Source organism: Molothrus ater, chromosome 1, assembly GCF_012460135.2.
Source record: "Molothrus ater isolate BHLD 08-10-18 breed brown headed cowbird chromosome 1, BPBGC_Mater_1.1, whole genome shotgun sequence".
Lineage (NCBI taxonomy): Eukaryota > Metazoa > Chordata > Aves > Passeriformes > Icteridae > Molothrus > Molothrus ater.
Window position 1 is genome coordinate 47080924 of NC_050478.2, and position 19683 is coordinate 47100606.

The window sequence follows — 19683 nt, forward strand, 5'->3', positions numbered from 1 at the left end:
ATGTACAGGAGCCTGGTTTGTAAAATGTCAGTCTCAGCAAGAAGGAAAGGAAATGAGCATAAGCAGCACATTGTTTCTCTGTGGTCTTGAATGGACTACATTTTTGGGGGTTTAAGTTTCCCAAGGGAAAATATGTGCTGTTTCTATAACAGTGTCCTGCTACTAATCCCTGCTTACAAGACATCTGTGTTGTACTGTTTGTGTATATAGGATATATTTATATGCTTCTACTGTTTTGTTTTTTTTTTTTCTTCCCCTAAGCTATGGTAGGAATTATAGCACGTTTTCACTAAAGAACCATTTAATATATGATTTTCCAACAATACTGCTTCCTCCTTTGTTTCTGATGTACCTGTGTTTAAACTGGAAAAACAAAGCACTACACTGCCCAATTTCCAACATGCATTTTTGTAAATAAATGAACTCCGTGGTCTTAGCCATGTCTGCTCAGGAGCATGTTCAGTTTGAAGAACTACTCTTAGCTGAAACAGACCAGGGTGTGCAAATTGATGCAAAGAGGCAAGCCTGTAACAGGTGATGGAGGAATCCTTGTAAGGTGAGGAGGTGAAGGTTTGCAGTGACTACTTTTCTGAAGTGCTGACAGCTAGTTTTCCTGTTTGCCTGAGTCATCTGTAATAAATAGTTTTACTTCTTATCTCAGTTGTGACCTTTATTGCCACTTCCTTCATGAGGCAGCAGTATTATCCATCAGGTAAGGCAGGTCAATACAGCCTCACCCCACAGCTTGGAAGCATCAATCACAGATCAAGCATTACAGTGTTCACAGGAGTTTCAAAATAAACAGTTTCTGCTCAAAGAGCTCCCAATCCCAGATGAATGGAATGTACTCAGGCAGCCAAGCAGAAGCACAGGCAAAGAAAGAAGAACAGAGGAAGCCCCAGATGGACATCATCCATTTCATACTTAATGTCAGGTGTACTGGGAGGAGTCTACTGCTGTTTCTGTGCTGGAAAAGTGTCTGAGTGGGAATTTTTCCATTTTGTACCCAAAGGAAAGAGGACTTTTTGTATTAGAATGGAGGTCTGTGAAGAACTGTTCACTAGGGGTTTGAGTACTGTCAGCATGAAGGGAGAGAAAGGCATTGCAAGTGCAGTTTTGAGGGAGCTGAAAGAATCAGTGACAGTGGCAAAGACAACAGGGCAAATATACCATTAGATGTGGGCAGCAAATAGTGCTATATAGCTGATGCTATAATTTGACTGGGATTTGTGTGTTCCACTTGCTGATTCTTCTGACTTCCCCTTCCCTAAAATTATCCTTGACTTTTAAAATTGCCTGAGTTCAACAGTCTGTTCCATTTCATATTACAAAAATTCACATAGAAAACTCACTTGACATTCACATCTGCAACGTTAAAAGAAGTAACTTCAGCTCTAACAGCAAGGCTCCTTTCAAGCAATGTCGATTTCTTCTTTGTGATGCAGGAGTCAGAACTCTAATTTATCTTCCCGCACCAAGACTGCTTGTCAGTATTTTGGCACAAGGAAATTACTTAATTCCTGAAATGGAGCCATTTTACTTTCTTATCTTTGAAAACATTATTAAGAACAAAGCAAGCTGGCAACAGCCATCATCCTTTCACAACAAGTTATGAGGTAGACGCAGAACATTATGAAAACACCGACTTGTCACATTGCTTTGACATGTCAAGCATATTTAAATCCTTCCAACTAAGGCCTAATCTCCTGGCAAACAGTTTCTGCTTAGTCAATATTACTACTTCCATCTATTTTGAGCTCCTTAAAATATTTATTATTTCTGCCCAGTAGCAGAAAGAAGAATAATGGATATAGCTTTGTCAATGCAGACATTTCAAAGCCATTTAAAAACTTTTTGTCTATTGATCTGTGGCTCAATAGTTGAGAGGTGCCCTCAATTCTCACATTTTCCCACTGATGTAGTACCAAAAATGAAATTAAAATACAGCCTTTGTGTTAGAATAAATAAGGTATTCAAAGCAAAATTGTGCATAATACATGAATAGGAAGTGAGTGCTGTTGTTCTTCTTCACTGGTTGCCAAGCCAGATGCCGATGAGAAATAACTAACTGATTGAGGCTTATTTCAACACTGACAGAATTCAGTGGTTCAACCCACTCCACAAATCTAGAGAATATTCTTACTGATCCTTTACTACATCATAATTCAACATGGTGCTCAAGGTTGCGGGGATCTGTAGGAATGTGAGTAATCCCTTCAGCTTCAGAATGCTTAAGGATGTTGCTGAAGCCTGGATTCACAATATTTTACATTAAATATACACTTATACAATGCTTGTGTCAGTACAATGTTTAAGTCCATGTCTAACTCTCAGTTCATGCATAAATCTCTTTGAAATTATCTGGGAATTAAGCACTAGGAAATCAGCTAAGAGTTAACAGCTGAGCTGAACAATAGTACTAATCACTCAGCATCAGCTAATTTAATGAAGAGGAATATTGCCATATTTGCCTTGTGTTCAGTTTTCAGTTTGCCTTTGGGCATATTCCTCTTCTGTAAAAATGTTGTTCTTAGAAACAAGTTTGTCTGTGCAGACAGAAACTAAAACTAGGTTTCCTACAGATTTCTATCTCCAAGGTAATTTAGTTTCTCAGAAAGAGCAAGCTCTGAAGATTACCCTGTGAGGAGGGTATTTCTAAGCACTTTTCCCCAAACACTTTCCTTCTGAGCTTAGCACAAGTTATGATCATGGCATAGCTATCTCTCCTGGCAGGAAATCTCTACATCTTCCCCTACCCAATGCCATTTCACATAACTTCAGTGTCTTAGTGTATTTAAGATGTTTGCCTCTGACTGAAATCACCAAGTGGTTCAAGATCAAAGACTGGGATGAGTTCACAGGAGCTGTATAAAGCTGGAAGTATTGAAGTGAAATATTGTTGTTTTCTGAAAAAATGGTTTGTCCACACATTTATATCTGTATAGCTCACATTTATATCTGTATAAATGAGCTCTGTATAGCTCATTTATATCTGTGTATCTACTAAATGAAGGTCTTCTTAAGTTTACTCTCAAAATGTAAAAGCAGGGGACATGAGGCATATATCAAAGTATTTGAGTAGCATAAGTGGATAAGAAATGTAATTTATGGGCCAAAGAGTTAGTACTTTGTAACAGCAAGAGCTGCTATTATTTGACCAATTCCAAAACCAATCAAGCAATACATTAAAAGTCTATATTTGAATGAAAAGAAATGAATTTAAGAGAATGAATAAAAAGAAAGAATTTTGCTTCTCATTATTTTCCATTCAACTTTAACTACCACTGACAGAGGAATGTATTTAAGTTCTTTTTATTGATGAAAAGTAGGTAGTTTATTTAGATCTTTTTCTCCAACATTACCATCCAGAAATTTGGAACTTGAAATGTCATGACCTTTTGCTCAGTGTGCTTCTATTCCACCATTTAACAGAAATCAGTAATTTAGGAACAGTGTTACATTTTGTCCATTGTTAAGGGTAGAAATACATGTAGGCACTTCACTGCATGCCAAATTTTAAGCTATAGCCTGACAATCTTGTTTGGAAATGTGTGCTCACATACATATTGCTGTGGCTGTAATGAAGAGAGAAAATAGAAAGAACATCATAAAACTTTTATGGTAGCTTACATATAAACAGGAAAACAAAAGATTTTCTGTAAACATATGCAGCTGTACAGTCCATATTATGGTATAAATACCAAATCCTAAGGATGACTTGCGAATTACATTAAAAAGGCAAGGAGGTAATTTAAAAAGTGATATAAAGATATTTGTATCATTACCTTCCTCGGTTGCTCACAGAAAGTTGAAGGCCTTGGTCCTCACCAGCTGCACTCATTTTGTTCAGTGTTTGGTAAAAAGCTGATACACTGAGAGGGCAACACAAGCATATAGGTGGAAATGGACCCTGCTAAAGCAAAGAGTGCTGCTATATTTTTGTGCTGCTTCTGCCCAGAGAGAGCATGACTGTGAGACTAAAACCAGCTGGGCTCAATCACCAACTTCTAGGGGGACTTTGGATTAGATGACTGAAGGCAGAGACTAATTTTCCAGTTAAATGCACTAAATGAGTGCATCTAACTGTGCAGCTACAAGAGCTAAACATCAACAAATTTTGTTCTTCTTTTCTTCTTTTTTTTTTCCCCTACACTAAAACCAGCAGGGTACTGGGTACTGACTGCTTTAATGCACTGTGCCTGTCCTTCAATAATTTTCTTTATTGTTCTACATGACTTGAAGGAATGAAGATGACTTGTTACTCCATGATCTGTAGAAAAGCTTAATATAATAACACCATTACCAAAATTGATATGTAGAACATTATTAACAGATAATGGTCTCTGTTCCAGCTTTTCATTGGGAAAATGATACTTGGAATATTTCTGCACTTTAGAGAAATCATACATACAATTTCATCAGTTTTACAAGTACCTTAGACATCACAGTGATTATGAGCATTGGAAGTTAATTGCACAGAGGCAATTAGCAGCTAAATCAGCAAGTCACCTTAATGGAGGTGGACTGTTGGCAGCCAAAAAGTCCATAGAGTTCCCAGTTATACTAGAAAACTTGCCTTTCTTGCCAGCTGGGTCTTGGCTGGAACCTACCAATATGATTTACATGATTGTCCACCTAAGACACAGAAACTTAATGCACAAAACTGAACTAATTCCCAGAAATCTGTCTTCCTCCTCTTTCCACACTAATTGTCTGCTATTTGTAGGAAAAATATGAGGGCTGAAGAAAGGTGAGAGATTTCATCATCCTACCTGAAGAAAAGAAAACTTAGAGGAAGTTAGAAGCAGAATTCATTGCTGAAATTGAGAGAAGGACATGTGCATTTCTTATATTCATTATGATCTAAAACCTCTTGAAAGTGTAATTAATGTAAGGAAACTGTCTCTGCTAATGGATCATCTGTGTTCTGCACTGCATGCTCCCATCACTGCTGAAAGAGGTTTGTCAAGATTGGGAAGAAAGAGTGTAATTTGTTAATATTTCCTCAGGCACAAACACTTAAATTTTACAGAATACCCAATGGCATCCAAATGCCCCACTTTTGCAAGCAGCTTGATTCCCAAACACCTATCTGGAAGTCTAAGAATTCTGCAAATCACCTGACTGCACACATCGCTTGATAAATAGGGAAAGAAATAGATTACATCCACCTTTCCTCTGTAGGCTATGAAAACGATAGCATTTAGTACAACTTTCATTTTGCATTTACAGAATAAATGTGCTTCAATTTACAAAGAGCAAAAATGGTCTCTGGGAGTAAACACAGCAATATTAGTATTGCTTATTCAATGCATCCCATGAAACTATGTGAATAAAAAAAAAATTGTTTCATGGCTGCATTAGCTGCCTGGAAAACCAGCAATCATTTTTCCATGCTGATTCTGCCAAGAAGATGAATTCAGTAAGAGGAAAGCAACATGGGACTTTAAGTGAGGTATGTATTAGCATGCCCCCACAAACTGAAACATAATGCAGGATAAGATAAATGTGATCACAGTGTGCAATACTCTGTGGCAGCACGAGACAAAACAGATTTGCTACCCATTGCCATTCCTTGTGATTCAATAACATCTAGGAGAGACTTGAATTCTCCTTTGAACTTTTACTCACATTTGAAGATGAATCATAGTTCCCTAGTTTGTAATATGCAACTTGGACACTGGTGCTGTGCAATTCCAGCTTGATATTATGAATCATCTTTTACTATACTCTAATATTTCTTATGTAAAGAGCCATGAGTATTTCTGCATGTCTGTATGTATTCATTTATCTCTGCATAAATGGTTAGTCAAAACATAGTTTCTGTTTTCACCAGGAAAATATCCAATACATTCATCCCTCTTAAAATTCATTTTCTCCCCAACCAGTCCTGAAGTAGATGGGGTAAAAAGTGGAATATCCTCAGAAGGTAGGAAAGGAAACCAGAAGTGAACTTCAGGAGAGACAGAAAGAAGCTTTATGTGAAAGAGAGATGTTCTCTTTAGGGGTATCAGGGCCTCTATTTCACAGTGTTTGGTCAGCCAGCCAAAGGAAAATGCTCACAGAAAACAGAGTAGATTTTATGTTTAGAGGTGAAATCATGAAGCAAGCGGTCTGACACAGAAAACTTGGTATCCTGAAAATACTTTGTTCCGTTCTGGTCTAGTAGTGTAGGAACATTGAATTTGGGACTAGTGCTCAAACAATCTATGGGGTTACCCTACTTCCCTGTGAGGTCTAAAGCAAAAGAAAAAGAAACTTATTTTGGTGCAATATTTACCTCCTTGAAAAGGTAAAGTTATGATACCACAAGATTGGGACTATAAGGAAAAAAGGTAGCCTTGGAGACTTGGTAGTAATCCTGGGGTCTAAGGCAGCTGGATCACCTTTGCATTTCTTGTATGTGCCCAAAAGGATTGGAGTCAAGCAAGTATATGAGGAAAGACAAAGAAACAGCAATGGATCGAATCTTGATGCAGAAACCAGAGAGTTTTAGGCCAGAATGAGATACCCCAAAAACCTGGCTGGAAGCTATTGTAGAGATGGGACATTTGGAGAATGCAGAAATGAGCTGTAGGTTTGCTGACAACAACTTCTGCTTTAGAATTCAATTCCAAACCAAATCCTAGGAGTTTTTAACCAGCCCACAGATGGAAGCCTGTTATGCTATATTTTTCTTAATGCTCATGTAGTTTTAGATAATTAGATATTTTCTCAGGGGATCACTGGAAAGTCCAGGGATGGACACAGTATTTGTCTTTGCTTAGTTGCTTAGACTCTATCCACTGGAGCTCACTGCAGTAGGAAACAGCAGCACTAGCACAAAAAAAAAAAAAAAAAAGCGCTGATGTGCAGTAACTATAGGAGTAGAATGAGTAGAATGCAGTGTCCCTCCCATTAGTGGCAATATAAAGGTAATTTGTTACTGGAAGCAAGCATGATCATTCCCTTAAAAACCCTGTAATGACTTTTATTTACATAGCCTACTTTAATCTCACAAATGCAGGAACAAAATGTCCATGATTCATGATTTGTAATTAATGCAATCACAACCCACTAGGCAGACATCCTTAAACCAGTGGTTTTCTGTCTATTTTCTGTGAACAGTGGTCTTCAGATCCCTTTCAGGTAGCAAAAATCACTCTGCAGCTTAAAACCAAGTACAGAGCTGATGTTCACACAGGCAAGGAGAACTCATGAAAAAAGTATTTTCTTTCCTCAAAGTATCTAAATGCTGCACTAAATTGTTCTGGAAGGGGACAGTTTGTGTGCTCATCATACATAGGAACTCAGTGTGGAATTTTCAGAGTGCCTAGGGATAGAAACTGTATCTTCCTCTGCAAATGCAAAACAGCAGACACGCTCTTTCTGCTTGTCAGTAGTTCCAGTGTAGGATATGGTCATGTGGGGTTTTTTTCACATTCTAGTGGACCACCTGGGACCTAAGAATTTAGCAACAAAGATGATATGCCCTCATTTCATCTGCATCTCAATCACTTCAATTCTCTGAAGCCAGACATATCCTTCTTTAATTTGGATTTTTTTTTTTGAGTTATGAAGTATTTTCAGTAGATGTGTTGATTCTTCTACAAAGATATTGAGTATTTCCTTATACAGCTTTTAGGGACTTAATAGGCTTCAGTTCATAAATCCTCTTGCTTCTAAAGCAGGGGAAAAACTAACTACAACATGCCTATAAATATGTAATACAGTGTCCAATGATTATTCCTTTGCAGTGTATGTGTATGTTTAAAATCACAAGCAGGCACCAGACTTCTGTACTGTCATCTGGGAGTGTTTCTGAATGCCATCTCTAAGGTTTGGGCCCCCGTACATCCCCTGAAAGGAAGTAAGAAATATCAGTGTAACATCTCAGTGACAATTCTATCTTCCCAAATTCACCCTAGATCATGCAATTTTAAACTAAGATGGAATCAGTTCTTCTGTTTGCTTTTCCTGGCTAATAAGTCATTTCTGAAAGGATTAAAAGTGATGAATGGGCCTTATATGTCCTATCTTTGTCAAAGGCATTGTTTTCTCATTTCAACAGACACACACAGCCTAAACTTGATTCCACTTACCCACCTACAGATTTCTGCACAGGAAGTTCACATTTACCATTTCTATTCTTTCAAAAGAAGCTGTCATTCCTTCAGATCTTTGCATACAAATGTTTTTCCTGACTAGACAGCTGTGTGACTAAAATGAAAGCATTTCCTTTCAGCTGGTTGTTTTGGTTTTTTTTGCCAGTAGCTTTTTACTCTCCACTTTTACCTGCAATATAATTTCTCGAACCCTCTGCTGACACTTGCACTCTGCAGCTAAGTTACTGCACTGTCACAGCTCTGCTGGTACCAGCAGGGCTCTGTGGAGATTATAAAGGTTTGTACAGGCAACTACAGCACTTTGAGGGCTGTAAGACAAAAATGTAGTATGGTCTGGGCTCATATGCTAGAGCAGCTGTGTGGCATTTGAAAGAAACAGCAAAAAGATCAACAAAATTCTAATCTTGGTAACTTTTCCAGTCAGCCAATGCAGACTGGAAAGTATCTTCAGACTAGGCAAGTATCTTCAGATACAAATGCAGACTAGGCAAGTATCTTCAGATACCTTCCTTGTCTTACAGCTGGGTGGTGACTATTTACATTTGCAGGTCTTTGACCAAAGCAATTTTAATCTGTGACCTTCTCCACCTGAGGAAATAACTATTATTTGGAATATTACACCTTTTGTTTTATACAACATCATTAATACTGAGATTAGCACAGCCGGTAAGAGTTTGGTGCTAATAATGCCAATTTTGTGGGTTTGATCTCTGTATGAGGCCATTCACTTAAGAGCTGGACTTTGGTGATCCTTGAGAGTCCCTTCCAACTTAGAATATTCTGTGATTCTTTCTAATAGCAGGGAGGGTGAAGGGCAGATGCCCTGTTAGCCTCTTGCCATGTGTACAGAAGTAGGTCTGAAGAAAGCCCACACCTTGACATCAGTTCTGGGAAGAAAAATGGGACATAATTGTCACAGAGATAATTGGATTAAATCTCATGACTGCATTCTTGCACACTGGTATTCATTTTAGGGATTATTCATGCCATCTATTTTAGGCACCTCACTGTGGGTATGTAAGATACAAAGTCACCCTTCCCATGCTCAATTTATAGCAAATAGAGCAAAACACTCCATGCAGCTCTATACTTGGGCTTAAGTTTCATTGACTTGCACAGAAGGACTCAATTCCTAATTTAGATCTCTAAAGTTGACTATATAAATCCCTCCAATGTTCGTTCATCACCAAATATGTCAGGATTACTATTCATTTTTGACAACTAAGAACCCAATCTTCCTCCTTTTCAATCAGATCTCAGAAGGCTCTGACTCAAATCCCATCCCCAAACACCAAGTTTTACAGGAAAGGTATTTTTCAGAACCTTTCCATTTGTTTATTTTTAAGCACAGCAAGGCATAGCAATGTTACCTGATGGAAAGTGCAGGATTATTTCTTTTGAGCTCAGAATTGCTTCTTAATTGCCATGTGGAACTTGTCCCAGATTTTCTAGGTGCTGCCCAAAAGACAATTTGTTCATGAAATCACAGAATCTTTTAGGTTGGAAAAGATCAAGTCCAACCTAACACTGCCAACTCCATCACTAAATCATGTCCTTGCATTTCACATCTACATCTCTTTTAAATACATCTAGGCATGGTGATTAACCCCCTTCCCTAGGCAGCCTGTTCCAATGCTTGAGCACCTTTTCTAAGAAGAAATCTTTCCAAGTATCCAAACTAATTTTCCCCTGGCACAACCTGAAGCCATTTTCTTGTTCTATTGCTTAATACTAGGGAGAATAGACTGCCTCCCAACCTCCTACAGTGTCCTTTCAGGTAGTTGCAGAGATCTAAATGGGATATGGAACAAAAGTGACAAATTTAAGTGACAAATATTACTCCAAACCTGTGCATTAACACTACAGCTGCATGATTAGCCTTAAAGGAGAATCTTTAGGATCATAGAATAGATTAGGTTAGGAAAGAACTTCAAGATTGTTGAGTTCAGTGCATGTAAGTGCTGTGCTCCACTGTGTTGGTGGAAAGAACCACCTGAAATCACTGAAGGATGCAATGGGGATCTGGTTCTGTTTCTGCACACATGTAATACAGGCACAGCCACATCCACCCACCCACCCCCACACCATAGCCCTGAAATCCAGAAAAACTTGCAGGTAAGTCACACATTTCTCCACTCCTATTATGTTATGTTGCAAGCAGTAGCAAGCAAGAAAGAAGAGTGAAGACCTGCTTAACAAGAACACCATCAGTCAAAATGTCATGGAAATTACATCTGGAAAAATCTCCAAACATTTCATTCACAAGTCAAACTTTTTGCTAGTTCCTAAGGAACAGGGATAACAGCACTGAAAAGTGAAGTGTTTGATTATGCCAGTTTCTTAGAGGTTACTGATAACAAATGAAAGGAATTTTTTCTTGAAAGGCATTTTTTGCTTTCATTGTAAACTAGCAAAATAGAACAAGAGACAAAACGTTATTCAAATATGCCAGAAACCTGCACACTAGAAGTGGGGAATAAGGGGTTGTCTGCGTGAGGAAACAGATTGCTTTGAACGTCTGGGAATTTGAAGACACATGACAAAAAAGAGATGTTTATTTGTTTCCTAAAAAAAACCCTCCACAATCAAAAACCCATCTACATTTTGAGATGGTATTGGTTTTTTTGATGGACATTTTCTAGTCTTAAATAGAAGAATGATTTCTACACATTTTCATTTCCTGCTTCCATAGTCAGAGAGAAAATCAGGAGCTGATGTCACATCTGGAAAGGATGGAGAGCCCTCCTAGAAAAATGACTTTTCCATGCTGCAGTGATAGGGACTGTATAATCACTGTTTAATCTAATGTGTTACGGAAATGGTGGAGTTACTGCTATATTACTAGTAAGTCCAGAGAAAAGATTTAAGGTATATTAAGTATGGTAATTTCAATGCTCATTTTGAAACTGTCTCTCCTGCTGATAAGCCAGTTGAAATACAAGAAATGTCTTTTGCTGCTCAGTCATCTTTGTTTAATGAAACATGCAAAACTTTTAGAAATCAAGGGGACATTTTTATTTAAACCCTTTTCTTAAGAGCTGCAAAGTAACAGCTATTTGCTCATGGAAAAGTAGCAGATTCCCTCTAAAAGAGCTGAAAAGCAGAGTGGCATTTTCCGTCATCCTTGGCATGGAATCCAGTGTCACCACTCCTGAGGACAGCTTTGTACATAACCCTGGTAAAGTAAGGGTCTTTCAGTGTTTTGTTCATCTTTTTGAAAGGAGGATACCATAAACACTTCCATGTTTCATTCAGAGAATCAATTTAAATTTGGATTCCTTCTTATCCCTGTCAGAAGCACATGCAGGCACACAGCAAGCTTGACACATTTTAAGTACTGAACTTGTTAAATGGCACAATCCATTTGAATAATCCTCACAATACTGGGAGCATGAGACCCAAGAAGACTCTACTACAGTACCAGTACCAATCCACTCATGGAATCCATGCATCTCCAATCTCTGATGATCTGCTCTGATGAGGATTTATAGTGTTGTGTTACTCAAATAAAGAATAAGTTTCTTTGTGTCAAAGAGTTATTAGTGGCAAATCTCATTGCTCTAAGACAGAAACTCTAATGAAATTTTAAAGCACAAAAGACAGCACAGTGATAAAACTATTCACCTGAAATCTTTGCTTTGCAAGGTGTCTAATCTAATATTAATAAGTGACAACCACATCAGTTGCACATCAACCTAGTTTCTCTGAAGTGCCCTCTCATAATATGCTGTAAAATCTTTTCTCTCAAGCACTGAAACTTAGACAAACAAATCAGTAATGCATCCTGTGCCTTTGCATTCTGGCTGTAAGTCTCCCTGCGTGGGTATTCTGGTACTCACAGCTTGCCTAGTTCAATGGGACACCACAACATGGTACTCAAGTGCCTCCCAAATTCCCAGTTTGCCTTCCAAACAGTAAATAAACCAACTGGGTTTGTTCAAAATAGAGCACTTTTGGCTCTCCTCAGGTATTTCTCAAAGGCAGTCACATGTCTACCAACTGCTTGTTAAGCCAGATATTTTTGAGTAGTGTGGGCATGTAGCACCCCAGCTTACTGGGACCTGGTTGTAGAATGAGTGAGACAAGATTCAGTGTTGGATGTCTTCTGAGGCCTTGGAGAAAATGGATGGTTAATGGAAATCAGCATGGAATTGTTTTGCACTGTGTCTGGGGCAGGGAAAAGTGTGTGTATATTGCCTCAAGTATGGATTTTCTGTCAGTAATGGCATTAAAAGCATGTTTTGCACTCTGAAGTTACCTTACTGTAAGTACATACCATGTCCGAAGGCATGGAGCATGAAACAACTTATATACTTAAAACTGAATGTCAGCCCTCTGCCTAACTTTTGTTAGTTTTTGTGGGTTATTTTTTGTTTTTGTTGTGGTGGAGGCATAAACTCCATCTCTGAAAGTAACTTTTAAGTGCTCTTTTTGGGCGGAGCTCTCACTATCTAGACCAGTTATGCAAATCAAATATCTCCATTCAGACCTGGAAGTGGAGAAAGGGGAGGGGAGCAGTGAAGAGGAGGAAATGAAGGCAGTACAGTTTACTCACTATTAAAGAGGAGTCCCTAATACACCAAAATACACCAGAAGGGAAAGTAATTTCCATTTTAGGGGAAGTTGTGAGCCAATAGAGAAATTGTTTTTTGGGATAAAGCTCTTGAGGCCAACTGAAAAAATAAATCCTATGTTGACAATTTGATACTGACTAGCATGGTGCCTGTTGTTGGTGTGAAGGTTTTAGATGTTCCAACATATCTTGCATCCTTTTTGACTGCAATTTGCAGAAATACTTCTTAAGGCCACAAAATCTGGATCCTGTAGACAGTATAAAGTTAATGCTTAGTTTACAAAAGAACTAGGCAAGATAGAAAAAAAAAGATTATGATAATAAAACAAACATTTACAGAAAATAATAAATGATAGAAGAATTCCCCAGCACACTGTAAGGATTAGCAATACTTATTCAGCTGTTGAGCTCTACAGCAAGTCTTGTTGCTCTTCTCCTTCTGAGGAAAGCTCCAGGTCACCTGCACAGGTTCTGATTTTGAGAGAAAGCACATCCTCAGATGTGGTGCCAGTTCATCAGGTAAAGGAGAAAACTCATATGTCTGAATGTTATGTCTGAACATAACATTAATGGATGTTGCTGGGTGAGGGATGACCTTAGGAGTTGGGAAGATTGCTGTTTAATGCAGCCAGAAAATAAAGCACTATGCCACTTTCTCAGTGAACATCAGGATTATCTTTTAAAGGGTTCTTTTGTTGTTCTACCTGGTAAAGCACACACAGCACATGGGCACAGAAAATGCTCTTGTCCTCTGTGGCCTTTGCAGGTCTCCAGAACTCTCACCTTGGGAGCCAATTCACATTAGCAGGTGAGCCAAAGCCCCTTTGCAGGACTGGGCATCTCCAGAGCCTCCACGGTTTGAGACAACACTCATTAGTAGAAGGGAAATAGTTCAGGATGCTCTGAAAAGGTTCCTTCTGGAGAAGACGAGATTACTCCAGAAAGGATGCATATGCCACCTGCCAGCCACTGAGCTTCCCAGCAAACCACGCTCAGACCCCTGACTTCTTGAACTGGAGGGAGAGCCAGAGTCAAACCAGATCCCGGTGACTGGCAGGAGAGCACAAGCTGTCAGCAGGGAAGCCACGACACCAACTCCAAGAGAGCACATCTCAATATATTAAAATGCATTAGAAATATTAAAGCACTTCAGCTTGTGTACTTTAGGAGTTATGAGCACAAAGGGCATTTGCCTTTTAATAATGTTTTTTATGAGCTACCCGAGTGGCTTGCAAGCAGTTCAATATCCACTGCTGCATACCATTACTGCTGTAGTTTCTAGAAGACTGCTTGGGAGAATCAAGAAAGAAAATTACTGTGATCAAAGTCAAATTACAATACACAATTGCATTTCTGTGAATCTTCTACCCAGCTAATACAAATAGACTGGAAAAAATCAATTCAACAAGATTGTCGGAAAAACAAAGCCATGCTTCCAAAACCATGCCCCTTGAAGGTATACTTTTAAATAACTCTGTGCTCCACTTACAAGGTTTATAATGTCAATGTGAATTTGAAAGGATCTGTAAAAGGAAATGGTTTTGAATTCTTCTATCGGACCTCTTTGTATGCAGATACTATCACAAACAAAATGTTTTGCTCTTGCTCAAGACTAGTTTGATCATTCTGAAATGTTACAAATGAATGGACTCCTGCAAGATAGAGTTTTTCATTTTCAACTCTATTTCCAAATCCTTAAACACTCACTCATTAGTATACCAAATACATTTCAATATGAGTGCTTTGGTAGGTTAGCATTGTTTTCAGCTAACAATATTTCCACAATACATTTTTGTGCCTTGAGGAAAATGTTCTTGAAATGATAGTGGTTATAAATTCTTCATATTGCTGAATTTATGAAGTCTGTTGATTATGCCATTTATTCATCACGAAGATTGTTTTCAACCTAAATAATTCTATGATTCTAGGATGTTTGTAAAATACTCACATCCCTTTCTTGACCATTCATTGCTTCAGATATAGATAAACATACTTGGATTTTCGTTATTTTTTTGCCACAGTTACATTTTCAGTGTGAATTTTAAATAAACACAAAACTTCACATTCATTCATCATTTGGGAAGACATTCCAATTTCAGAAGTACTTTGCTAGGATGTTGACTGACAGGATGTGGAAAAGGCACAAATCAATTGATTTTAGCTTTCAAATTAGAGTTGTTTACAGTCTTTATAGTCAATCAATCTCAGTGAATTACCTCCAGGGAAAATCCAATATCTGGTTATTAATCTCAAAGATTCTCATGTGTTTTTGGTCGGGAAAAGAAGCCAGGCATTTTGAAAAAACTAATGTCTTTTATGATTTTAGCATGCTGGGGTTTCCACTTTGGGCTGTGATTGCAACCTTGACACAGCTTCTGGCTGGCTGGCTTAGCCCTTAAACTAAAATTCAGATGCAATCCAAATACTTTTGACACTGGTGGGGGACTTTGACTCCATTAGAGCAAAGCTCTGTGTAGGTCTTGGAGGTTTTTTGTGCCCTCAAATTGGTCTCAGGTGGAACACTTTGGGAACCCAGGGAAGGAGTCAGAGAGGTCTGAGTTGGCCACACTGACAACATCTGATACACCAGCTCCATGCAGTGCCACAGTCCAGATGTGCTGTGTGTAGGCACAGCCCTCATTCACAGCAGTAACATAGTTTGGGAAAACAGAGCAGCAGCATCTCTAAGTCTGGCTGCAAAAACAATGGTCCTGTTTAATGCCTCTTTTTATAAGTCACTTTCTTCAAAACACTGCATTTTTCAAACAAGGCAGAGTGCAAGAACAGGTGGGGTTTTATTCTTGTTGCATGTAATGAGGCGCAGGGAAACATGAAGGGCAGGAGGTGAACTCAGGGTTTTCTATGGGGCTCCAGAGCAAAACCAGACATGAGGATAATCTAGGAAGGTTGTTTTGATAACCTTAGGAAGGTAATTTTAATAGCCTTTCCTGTAGCCCAGTGGTGGCCCTGAATATGTTTTGTAGATACACTTGACAGTCAATGAAATGAACCATGCATTTTCTACATCAGCAGCAGTCAGCTTTTGCTGTGCCAATTTATGTCAGTTTATAGGAAGCCTTAATTCTTGTTTTGACAGCTACAGAATTGTTATGTGGTCCTGAAGGACTGATTATGGCTTTCCTATCTTCAGCCTTTTTCAGACATTCAAATCCTAATGACAGTTGTGTTATGTTTGTTTTTGGTTTTGTTTTTAATAAAAGGTGCTTGGCAGATAAATTGCATAATCCTCTGGGTCCAACATTTCAGCATTAAGGGGAGAAATGGATTTCTTTCTGAATTACTTGGAAAACATTACCTCTAAATTTTATGGATGCCTGTTTGATTCCCTGATGGCTATCCAGGCAGGTTTGTCACCTGGCATAGAGGATATTTATTTTACAGTTACTCTACATGAGAGTTTGACTTCCATTGTTAACTATAGGTAGGTGTGTGGAGTTTGCTACCTTTCTTCATGTGCAGCAGTAATTGCTGAGAAACAGGATTGCATGAGTGTGGTGCTGCCAACAGCATGGCTATAACGACTATGCTTTACCTGGAATCATCATTTAGGATCTCATTATCTCCCATTAAAAGACATGACTTTAAACTTTTGACATCAAAAGTACAAATACATCATTAGCACCTTTTAGTCCATCATCTGTACTGCAGCACATCTAGTTGCAATCAAACAGAAATTATTCTGGAAATAGCCTTTGCATACACTGAAATTACATTAAGAAGATCAGGGTTTTTCTATTCCCCTCTTGCAGATTCAAGCAGTGATATTTATTTACTTAGATTGTCTTTGTGTCACTAACAATAACACCAACACATTTTCTTTTACCCATCTTTGCAAAGGGCTGTAGGATGACACATCCAACACTTTCATGTGGTAGTTCATCACCTGCCAATATGTCCAACTCATGTTCACGTGTTTTACACGTTTTCTCTGGAGAGTCACTCCCTTTAACTCCATTGCCTAGATGCTTACCAAATGTTTACAAATGATTAACAGGATTTATGGAATTCAGCCAAAGATATCATGTGGCACTGCAGAGACCTAGTTGCTCTATTAAGACCAAATGCTTAGATGTCCGTTTTGGCCATGTTCAGCTCAATTACAGGACTGAGATCCAGACCACATGTAATGAATTTTCAGCCTCTTCTGGCACTGCAGCATATTTAATGGAAAACAGCTCAGTGAGGGTTTGCCTGATCTGCCTTTTCCACATGATGATTTTACATGGGAATTTGCCAATGAAACTAACCAGTGTGCTTTTGTTCATGCTATGAGCAAACACCAGGGGAGACAAAGCAGATACGAAAATGGGAAGGAACACTATTCTACTATTCTGTAAAGGAAAGCCTAAGCTTCAAGAAAAATTGAGCAGCAGCATGCATTGTCACTGCTTGAGCACCATGGGAGTCTGATTTACCGTTTGCTGTGAGGGGAGAAAGAAGGCTTCACCCTTACCACTCCTACTTAAACTAAAGTATCTGCATCAACAATATCTGAGCCAATTAAGGCAGTGTTGGAAGAAGTGTGGGTAATCAAAGACCCTAGTGACCTGGGTGCATGAATTACACCAACAGAAAATACTCCTAGGATGGTTCACATTTTTAGATGACAATAGTCACACAGTTTCTGTTGTGACCAATATATAAACCTGCTGTCCTTCAAATACTTGAGGTAAAGAGTTGGCAAAAGGATCAATACAGAGGATTCAGAAGAAATAGCAGAAGGTTGTACGTACAAGATGTTGGGGAAGCAAATAATTAAAAATGGAATTGTTTGGTACTTGCTATCTCAGAAGGTAATTTTTTTTCTGGAAAACACTACAAGTGTTTTCCAGAAAAAAAATTGAAATATATACAGCAGCAATGTTTTTGAAATATATACAGCAGCAATGAATTACAAACAGTGTGATTCCTTTGTCTTCTGAGGAGACATATTCTTGTTTTTCTGTGTTTATGTAAGACAAATTGATCCACAGGAGTGTGTTTTCTGCATTTACACTGAGACACATTCACTTTACACAGAATGAACCACTGATTGAACCACTGAATGAATTTACACAAAATGAACTGCATGCAACAAAATAACATTTCATCTAGTAGAAAGTGGTCTCATCTACGTGCAAGTAACACAAGATGGGGTGAGGAAACTTTTTCCTAGGATTTAGAATTATCACCAACTTCATCTGCCCCTGCATTTTCCCCCTAAGGGCAACTGCCATTCCCAAACCACAGTATCTGCAGAGGTCTGAAGAAGGGGGCATCTGAATGAAAACTACTTGCCTTTACTGTTCTGACTGGTTCATAATACATCCTGGTTTTACAAGGAAACCATACTCCAGTAATTTCTTCAACTTTGTGGGAGAAACCAGTTTTTCTGAATAATGAGACAAAGCCCTCTGTTTTGCCCACCTCTCCCCACTGTATTTGATGTACTGCTGTTCCCATTATCCTGCCCTGTTTTGGTGGGTGCCATGCTCCTTCTTATCAGAACTGCTGGATCAGTCCAGCTCCCTCCAGCTCTATCTCTAGAGCAATGGTGTGGTAGGAAGAGATATATTAATAAAGGTAAATTAAACATAACTTTAATGCCTTTCACAATGGCAGGGCATATTAAATTTTAATTCTTGGAGGTCTGATCTCCTTGTAAGTGCTGTTTCTTAAGAGGTTGGTACTGTGCAGTATATTCTTTTCTCAGCCTTTCATCTTTCAGCCTGGATGAGCTATGGAGTGAGGCTGGGGCATCACTGAATCCATCCCTTACAACATCTAGCCTAACAGGGCCTGCCTCATCTCATGAGAAAGTGGACCTCAGAGCAGAAATATAAGAAATGCAACAAATAAATTAGGTGCTCACACAGTTCAACAAAATTTCCTGTCACTTCCAATGAGCCAGAAAGAGAAAGAAAGCACCACTTCTGCCACAAAAAAATCCACATAACTTTAACAGGTCAATTGAGCAGGTTTTCTCTTGACAATTTTCAAGCGGGTTTTGCTTCATACATTACATTTGGAGTTCTGTTCCAGGCTGCCAGGCTTGAAGGATAAAATGCCCAAGAGCAGCATAGTACACATTGTTAGCACCTGTGGCAGAACTCCTGCTCCAATGCAAAATGTGTGCTCCAATGCAGGCACCACAATGGAACAAAGCACTTGTGTGTGTCCTTGCTGATTCCCCACAAAAACTTAGTGCACCCCACATTTTGGCTCACACTTGCTGTTCCTCTGCCAGAGTTTCTCTGGCAGAAACCTGGGATCCTCACACTGCATTAGCACAATCACATCTGCTTCATATCAACACTTCTAAAATAGTTAAAATCAGGATTGGCAGATTCATGGCAGCTCCTGGGGTTGTCAACCATCCTCCCCATTGGCCCTGCCTCCAGCATGGTGCCCAGATGCTCTGCAGTGCTGGAACAAGGGGTTGCAAACCACCATAAACTCAGATAAATGCACCTGGAGGGGTTGTGAAGAGGAGGAATCAGTTGTCAAAGCACGAGGGCAACTCTTGCACCCAGGCCCCCTGCACCCACCCTGCTCCACACGCAGCCCCTTGCTGCTCCATGACTGCACAGAGAGGCCACACACCAGGCTCTCCTGGCTCAGTGTTTAAAGAGCTAAAATGTCATAATTTGAAAAGGCATCTTGTAAGTATCTTGTCCTACAGATGCCCAGAGCAGGGACACAACCTATTTCACTATCAGGTCCTGAATGAGAACAGAGTTCTGGGTACATTTTTTAGGACGTGTGGTTACAAAATTATTTCTAGTTCAGTAAATACTTGCAAAGCCACCTGTGAAATTTACAGGCGAAAGCACAGGCTATGGGAAGAGTGGGAGAAAATGAGCTGCAGGGGTGTCTGCAAGAGGTAGGGCAGCTTCTCCTGCTCTCTCTGCCCTGTGCCTGAACTAAAGCCAACCTCCAGGACCCCTAAGAACACCTAATTTAAATATCTTGCACCCACAGGCCTGTAGAAATATCAGATATGAG

At 39.1% G+C, this 19683-nt stretch overlaps 1 protein-coding gene across 1 annotated transcript in view; it reads left to right on the forward strand.

Annotated features, from left to right (window-relative positions):
- Nucleotides 1-19683, forward strand: part of NPSR1 (neuropeptide S receptor 1) — a 59060-nt gene that overhangs the window by 13741 nt on the left and 25636 nt on the right. The gene's annotated exons all lie outside the window — the stretch shown is intronic.